The following is a 7,558-nucleotide window of genomic DNA, read 5'->3' on the forward strand; positions in this document are numbered from 1 at the left end:
TATAAAGTGTGCCATTTTCGAGAACCTATCCACGACAACAAATATGCTATCCCTCCCCTTCTTTGTTCAAGGTAAACCTAAAACAAAGTTCATAGATATATCCTCCCAAGGAACACTAGGTACTGGCAAAGGCATATATAAACCATGAGGATTGAGTCATGACTTAGCTTTTTGACATGTAGTGCAGCGAGCAACAATACGCTCAACATCCCGTCTCATCTTTGGCCAAAAGAAATGTGTAGCAAGTATATCCTCCGTCTTCTTCACGCCAAAGTGTCCCATTAGTCCTCCTCCATGCGCCTCCTACAACAACAAAAGACGAACGGAGCTAGCTGGAATGCATAGCTTGTTAGCACGAAACAAAAATCCATCGTTAACGACGAACTCGTTCCATGTTCTATCTTCTTTAGAATTCTGTAATACATCTTTAAATTCAGCATCATGCACATATTTATCTTTGATGGTCTCCAAACCAAATATTTTAAAGTCAAGTTGTGAAAGCATAGTATAGCGACGAAACAATGCATCAGCAATAACATTTTATTTACCCTTCTTGTGTTTAATGACATAAGGGAAAGTCCTAATGAATTCAACCCATTTAGCATGTCTACGGTTCAGTTTTGCTTGACTTTTAATGTGTTTCAAAGATTCATGATCAGAATGTATAACAAATTCTTTGGGCCATAAATAATGTTGCCATGTTTATAAGGTCCGAACAAGAGCATATAATTCTTTATCATAAGTAGAATAGTTCAAACTAGGCCCACTCAATTTTTCAGAAAAGTATGCAACAGGTTTGCCATCTTGTAATAACACACCTCCTAATCCAATTCCACTAGCATCACATTCAAGCTCAAAAGTCTTATTAAAATCAGGAAGTTGGAATAAAGGAGCATGTGTCAACTTATCTTTCAATACCGTGAAGGCTTCTTCCTGTGCGGTACCCCAAACAAAAGGCACATCCTTCTTTGTAAGCTCATTGAGAGGTGCAGCAATGGTGCTAAAATCTCTCACAAAACGCCTATAGCAACCAGCGAGTCCAAGTAAACTCCTCACTTGTGTGACCGTTTTGGGCTGCGGCCAACTCTCAATAGCTTCAATCTTGGCTTTATCAACTTCAATTCCCTGTGGAGTAACAACATAGCCAAGAAAAGCTACTCGGTCGGTGCAAAAGGTGCACTTCCCAAGGTTACCAAACAAACGTGCATCACGTAGAGCAATAAAAATAGCACGTAAATGTTCCAAATGTTCTTCCAAAGATTTGCTATAAATCAGTATATCATCAAAATAGACTACCACAAATCATCCAATGAAAGCACGTAAAACTTTGTTCATTAGTCTCATGAAAGTACTAGGTGCATTAGTTAACCCAAAAGGCATGACTAACCACTCATATAAACCAAACTTAGTTTTAAATGTTGTTTTCCATTCATTCCCAAATTCATACGAATTTGATGGTATCCACTACGCAAATCAACTTTGGAGAATATTGTAGAGCCACTCAATTCATCAAGCATATCATGTAGCCTAGGAATAGGATGACGATAACGAATAGTAATATTATTAATGCCTCTACAATCAACACACATACGCGATGTGCCATCCTTTTTAGGCACTAGTATGATAGGAACATCACAAGGACTAAGAGATTCGCGTATATAACCTTTGTCGAGCAGCTCCTGTACTTGACGCATAATCTCCTTCGTCTCCTCTGGATTGGTACGGTATGGTGCACGGTTGGGTAGCGATGCACCGGGAATTAAGTCAATTTTATGCTCAATCCCTCGAATAGGTGGTAATCCCGGTGGCACGTCTTGTGGGAAGACATCAGCGAACTCCTGCAAAATGTTAGTGACAGCAGGGGGCAAAGAGGAAGGCACGTCCTTGAATGAAAATAATGCCTCTTTGCACACAAAAGCATAGCAAACAGATTTGCTAAAATCTAGCTCATCAATATCAGATTTGGTGGCAAGTAAACATGCACTTTTCAATTTAATTTCAGAAGCAACACTAGATGGTTTATTATTAGGCTTCATTTGTTGCTCAAATTCTTTTGCCACAATCTGATTTTCACTCTTATCTTTCTCCTGTTTTGCTTTATTAGCTCTATTAATATCATCTTTCAAAATGGAATCAGGAGTCATAGGAAGCAAAGTAATATTTTTATCCTTATGAACAAGAGTATACTGATTGTTTCTACCATGGTGTACATAATTTTTATCAAATTGCCATGGTCTACCAAGTAATAAGGAACATGCTTGCATGGGTACCACATCACAATCAACATAATCAGCATATGTAGAGATACTAAAATGCACACGAACAGTACGTGTTACCTTAACCTTGCCGCTATTGTTGAACCATTGGATGTAGTAGGATGTGGATGTGGTCTTGTGGTGAGAGATAGCTTCTCCACCATCTCCATGCTAGCCAAGTTGTTGCAGCGCCCTCCATCTATGATGACGTGAATAGAACGTTCCTTCACAACTCCCTTTGTATGGAACAAATTATGCCTCTGATTTTGCTCAGCTTGTGTAACGTGCACACTCAAAACACGTTGAGCAACCAAACATTCATACCTGTCAGCATCTTCAGGAGCCATGTATTGCGTCTCATGATCAGAATCATCTCCACCGTGTTCTTCACGTGTAATAAGAGCCAAAGTCTCCTCATCATAGTCACTAGCGGACTCATACCCACCATCCTCAGTAGTAATCATCACACGCTGAGATTTGCATTCTCGCACATAATGACCTCTTCCCTTACAACGACGACAGATAATATCACTTGTGTGCCCTATTGATGCCATGGAAGAAGAAGAGCTCTGTGTAGGCCCGACAGGTGTGCTCTTGGTAGATAGTGGTGGTTGTGCCTGCTTTCTTGTATCACGGTTGGAGGTGGCACCTGATGGAGGTCATGGTGCAGTGGAAGTAGAGGATGCATGTGGCGTCCATGACAAAGGTCGGCCTGCAGAAAAGTTAGCTCGCGCCAATGCTTGTCGGTCCTGCACTTCACATTCAGCTTTACAAGCAAGATGGAATAAACGAGTGATATTATTATACTCCTTATACTCTAGAATGGTCAGAATCTCTCTATTTAATCCACCCATAAAACATGCAAGCACAGCTTCATTATCCTCAACAATACCACATCTAATCATGCCAGTTTGTAATTCCTGATAATATTCCTCTACAGAATTTTTTCCTTGTCTTAAACACTGCAATTTTTGAAGTAATTCACGTTGATAATATGGTGGAACCCAACGAGTACACATAGCAGTTTTCAAAGCAGCCCAAGTAGTTGGAATATTATTCGGATATAATTTACGATGTTCAGACCACCACACACAAGCAAAACTAGTGAAAGCACAAAGTGCAGCAGCAACACGTCTCTCCTCGGGATATTCTAAACATGTAAAACGTTGTTCGGTTTCTAACTCCCAAGTAAGATATATATCAGGAACATATCTACCCTAAAATGGTGGAATATTCAATTTCAGTTTAGGAAGATGGTCATGATCTCGTACCTGAGGGAGAGCCCTACCATTGTGATTATTTGCATGTGGACGACCTGGTGGTGGTGGTGCTGGTGGTTGCACGTAGTTCTGATTTTGATCAACCTCATCCTCGTAATCTCCCGCATAATCATCCTCCGCATCAGCAGCAGGAGCCACAGAAGTATTAATAGCAGCAACAACAGTTTGGCCAGGCTAAAGAAGGACACGGCTCGCTCGGCGGAGGGCTGTTTCGCGACGTGGAGGTAGTCGTTGTTGTTGTTGCAGAGGTGTGGCAGGTGCAGCCGGTGGTGGTAGACGTGCAAGCAGTTCATTAAATCTGTTATCGAGCTTTGTTTCGAACGTCTTCTCATGGCCAGTGATCTTCTCCATGGCCTCTTCAAAATTGTTCAGCACATCTTGCACCTGTTCAGCCATCATTTGCTGAAACTTATCATGAAGCTCCTTGTTCGTTAAGTTCTCCCAGTCAATCTCATCGGCTTGTGATCCTGGCATGGTTAGAAGGAATAGAAACACACAAGAATATGATCCTACAGACTACTAACAAGTGGTGGTGGTGGTGGGTGTCACAAATCCGTCAAGCAAATCCCAAATTCTTACCAGTTCTTACCCAGCAGCAGGCGGTGATCGGCACTGATGTAGTCAAAACTCTCAAGGCTTGGATAGAGCGATTACCAGGGAGAGTCAAACACATGATGTAGATGTATGTGGAGCTGGGAAGGCTTATAATATGGTAGCAAAAAGGGTCAGCAATAATCAATTCAGAGATGCAAAGTTGAATAAACGCTCAACGACGGTACTGTGCTGGTCCTAGGCTAGACCGTGCTAGAGACGCGAGCCTAGAACACTAACAAAATCACGGCGCTGCACGTAAACAAGGAAAAAGCACACTCTGGAAAAAAATTCGCTCTGTTTTTTTGGCGCTCTTTTTTTTGCTCACTTTTTTTTGCGAAAAAATCACTATAATGGCGAGTGTCTCAAAACTCTTCCCAGGTCAAAATGACAGGATGGGCACGAATTTTTGTGACTATTTTTTCGGAAATCAGGGCAGCGACGACGAAAAAGTGCGACAAAAAATCACTATGATGGCACGTGGCTCAAAAGACTCAGAAAAGCCTAAAAATAGGATAGGGAAAAAATATTTTCGGTCGCCGAAATTTTGGCCTAAAAACTGCCCGGGGGTCTCCAGACTCCTTTTTTTTCAAGACCTACTTAGGCAACGAAACACAAAATGAAAACTAGATGGATCTCGAAAACAAACCTAATATGAAAAGAACTCGGATTGGTGGTGGACAGGCGGATGTATATATGGACTCGGATTGGTGCTGGACAGGCGGATGTATATGTGGACTCGGATTGGTGGTGGACAGGCGGATGTATATGTGGACTCGGATTGGTGGTGGACAGGCAGATGTATATGTGGACTCGGATTGGTGGTGGACAGGCGGATGTATATGGCAGCGGTAAGGAATATGTTGGTGGTGGTGGTATATGGTAGGAACGATGACGATGGTGCGGTGGCGGCGTGACAACTTGTGAATAGAACTCGAAACTCTAAGGGAAACCAGACGCTAAGACCAGCAACTTGACACGACGATGCAACCACAAATTCAACAAAGCAAAATACTGAAAAGACTATGCAAAGGCTCAGACTGGTTCGGATATGATGAACTAACCCTAATTTTTTTGTGGCTTTTTCGTGGACTTGGTATGAAGAACAGACTCGATGTAAACTACGAAAAACTGTAAAATCTCACCGAGCAACCTGAAAATCTGATACCACTTGATAGAGGCGTAGGTGTCCCGATGTTTCGATGAGATGGTGACTATCGTTTTCTGTGGGAGTCGACCTTGACGATCCGACTACGAACATGCAAGACGTCACGCCTTAGCAATCGCTAAACCAACTTTCGAGGGGTTATTGACCACGCCGGAGCACAATCAACCTGACCACGAGGGTTTGTTTCCTGCGGGCAAACGAAGAACAAGCAAGTAACTGATATTGCAATCTGGATATTGCGATTATAAGAGGAAAGATTTATTAATGAAGGTGGGGTTCTGTGACGCCTTTGTCTGGTCGTTGAACACAAACGAAGTACGCGAAGTTGCAGCTATGGCGAACTTTTAGTCTAAACAAAACCCAAAGTCTAAATGATGCCCTAAGGGCTGTATATATGGAGGAATAGGGGGGAATTTCGTGGGCCTTGAGGGAGGGGTCGAAACCAACCCTAACTCTTGTTTCCCCACACATACGGACTCTAAAAATAGCCTATACTTAAGTATTTCAAAATTACATGGGCCTGGCCCAATAATAAGGTGACGTAGCACCTAGAATAGCCTCTGGACGAAATTTATGAAGTGGCATCTTGTATATTTCGTCCAAGGCTTCATGCACAACTTATGGTGGCTTCAAAGTCCTGAAATCATCACATGTAACTCCGTTCTTGTTCCCCTTGCGCATGCCATCATCTCCAGGCTTGGTCTTGCTCCAGTGTTCATCCCTCTTCTCCATGCCAGGCCCTTCATTTGTAAGCAAAACAAATGTATCCAATTTAGGCAGCATCATATTCTCATGAACATTAGAATCATTACCAAGAAACGAAAGTACCTGATAATTTAATTGGCGTGCGCGATCTCTAGTAATTGGTCCAGTATATGTAGCAGTAGGGGCTGTGGGTGTAACAATGTTATTGATCTCCTCATCAAAGAGCCACCTCTTTGGTGCACAACGAGCTTTGCATCAAGAGCAACAAGCAATGAGTGACCGCATCGACCATCTCGCCGCCGACTTGCGGCTCTCCGAGCAACATAAATGAGACTACTTCGACAACAAGCTTGACGAACACAAACAAGAGAATGACGCAACAATGGACGAGGTTCGTGCCTTGTTGCTCAACCGCTCTTCTACCACTTCGTCCTACTCAAGACGGAGCCGCTCGACTCGACACTCCTACAACACTATCTCCGGCTCAAGTACCCCAACATCGAACACTCTTCGTCGTGCCGTGCGTCAAGATCGTCAAGCAAACCACAATCCTCTACACAACAACGACTCTCAAGAGCAAGCTCGCGCGCAAGAACATCGACACCGTCAAAACCAAGATACCTTCACGCAAGCACAAGAACGACAACGTCAACGACAACAAGAAGAGGAAGAGCATGCATGACAACACCAAGATGCACAAGATGCCGAGGCACAACGCCAAGAACAACAACTACGTGAAGCTCAAGCACTTGAGGCGCAACATGCCCTCCGACATTCAAGTCGAGCCGTAGCCACGCGCAACCGCCAAGCCCGTGAGAAACAAGAAGCACTTCGCGATAAAGTTCAAGAACGAATATATCAAGCTCGCGTGAATCGTCAAGCTCAACAAGCTCCTCCACAAGCTCGACAAGAACATCAAGTTCAACACGAGCAAGAAGATAATGGAAATTCTCAAAGACAAGAGCAAGTTGAGGGAGACAATCCTCCTCTTCAAGGACGTCATCATCCCCGACCCCAACACAATTAAGAGCAATGTTATGGCAAGTTAAAGTTCACCATGCCCAAGTTCTCCGGAAGCAATGATCCCGAAGAGTACCTTTCAAGGGCATTGAAGGTTGACAAAATCTTCCGTTTGTAGAACTATGAGGAAGAGAAGAAGATCGCGATGGCATCCCTTGAGTTCTAAGACTACGTCCTCATTTGGTGGGAATAAGTCATTGAGCATCGAGCGGCAAGAGGTGAACCACCCATCACAACTTGGGCGCAAATGAAGGATGTATATGTGGAGCTACTCAACTTTTTTTTCGAGACCTACTCGGGAAAGGAAACACAAAACGAAAACTAGATGGATCTCGGAAACAAACCTAATATGAAAAGAAATTGGATTGGTGGTGGACATGCACATGTATATATGGACTCGGATTGGTGGTGGACAGGCGGATGTATATGTGGACTCGGATTGGTGGTGGACAGGCAGATGTATATGTGGACTCGGATTGGTGGTGGACAGGCGGATGTATATGGCAGCGGTAAGGAATATGTTGGTGGTGGTGGTATAT

This window comes from Aegilops tauschii, chromosome 1 (assembly GCF_002575655.3).
Source record: "Aegilops tauschii subsp. strangulata cultivar AL8/78 chromosome 1, Aet v6.0, whole genome shotgun sequence".
In the NCBI taxonomy this organism is placed as follows: domain Eukaryota; kingdom Viridiplantae; phylum Streptophyta; class Magnoliopsida; order Poales; family Poaceae; genus Aegilops; species Aegilops tauschii.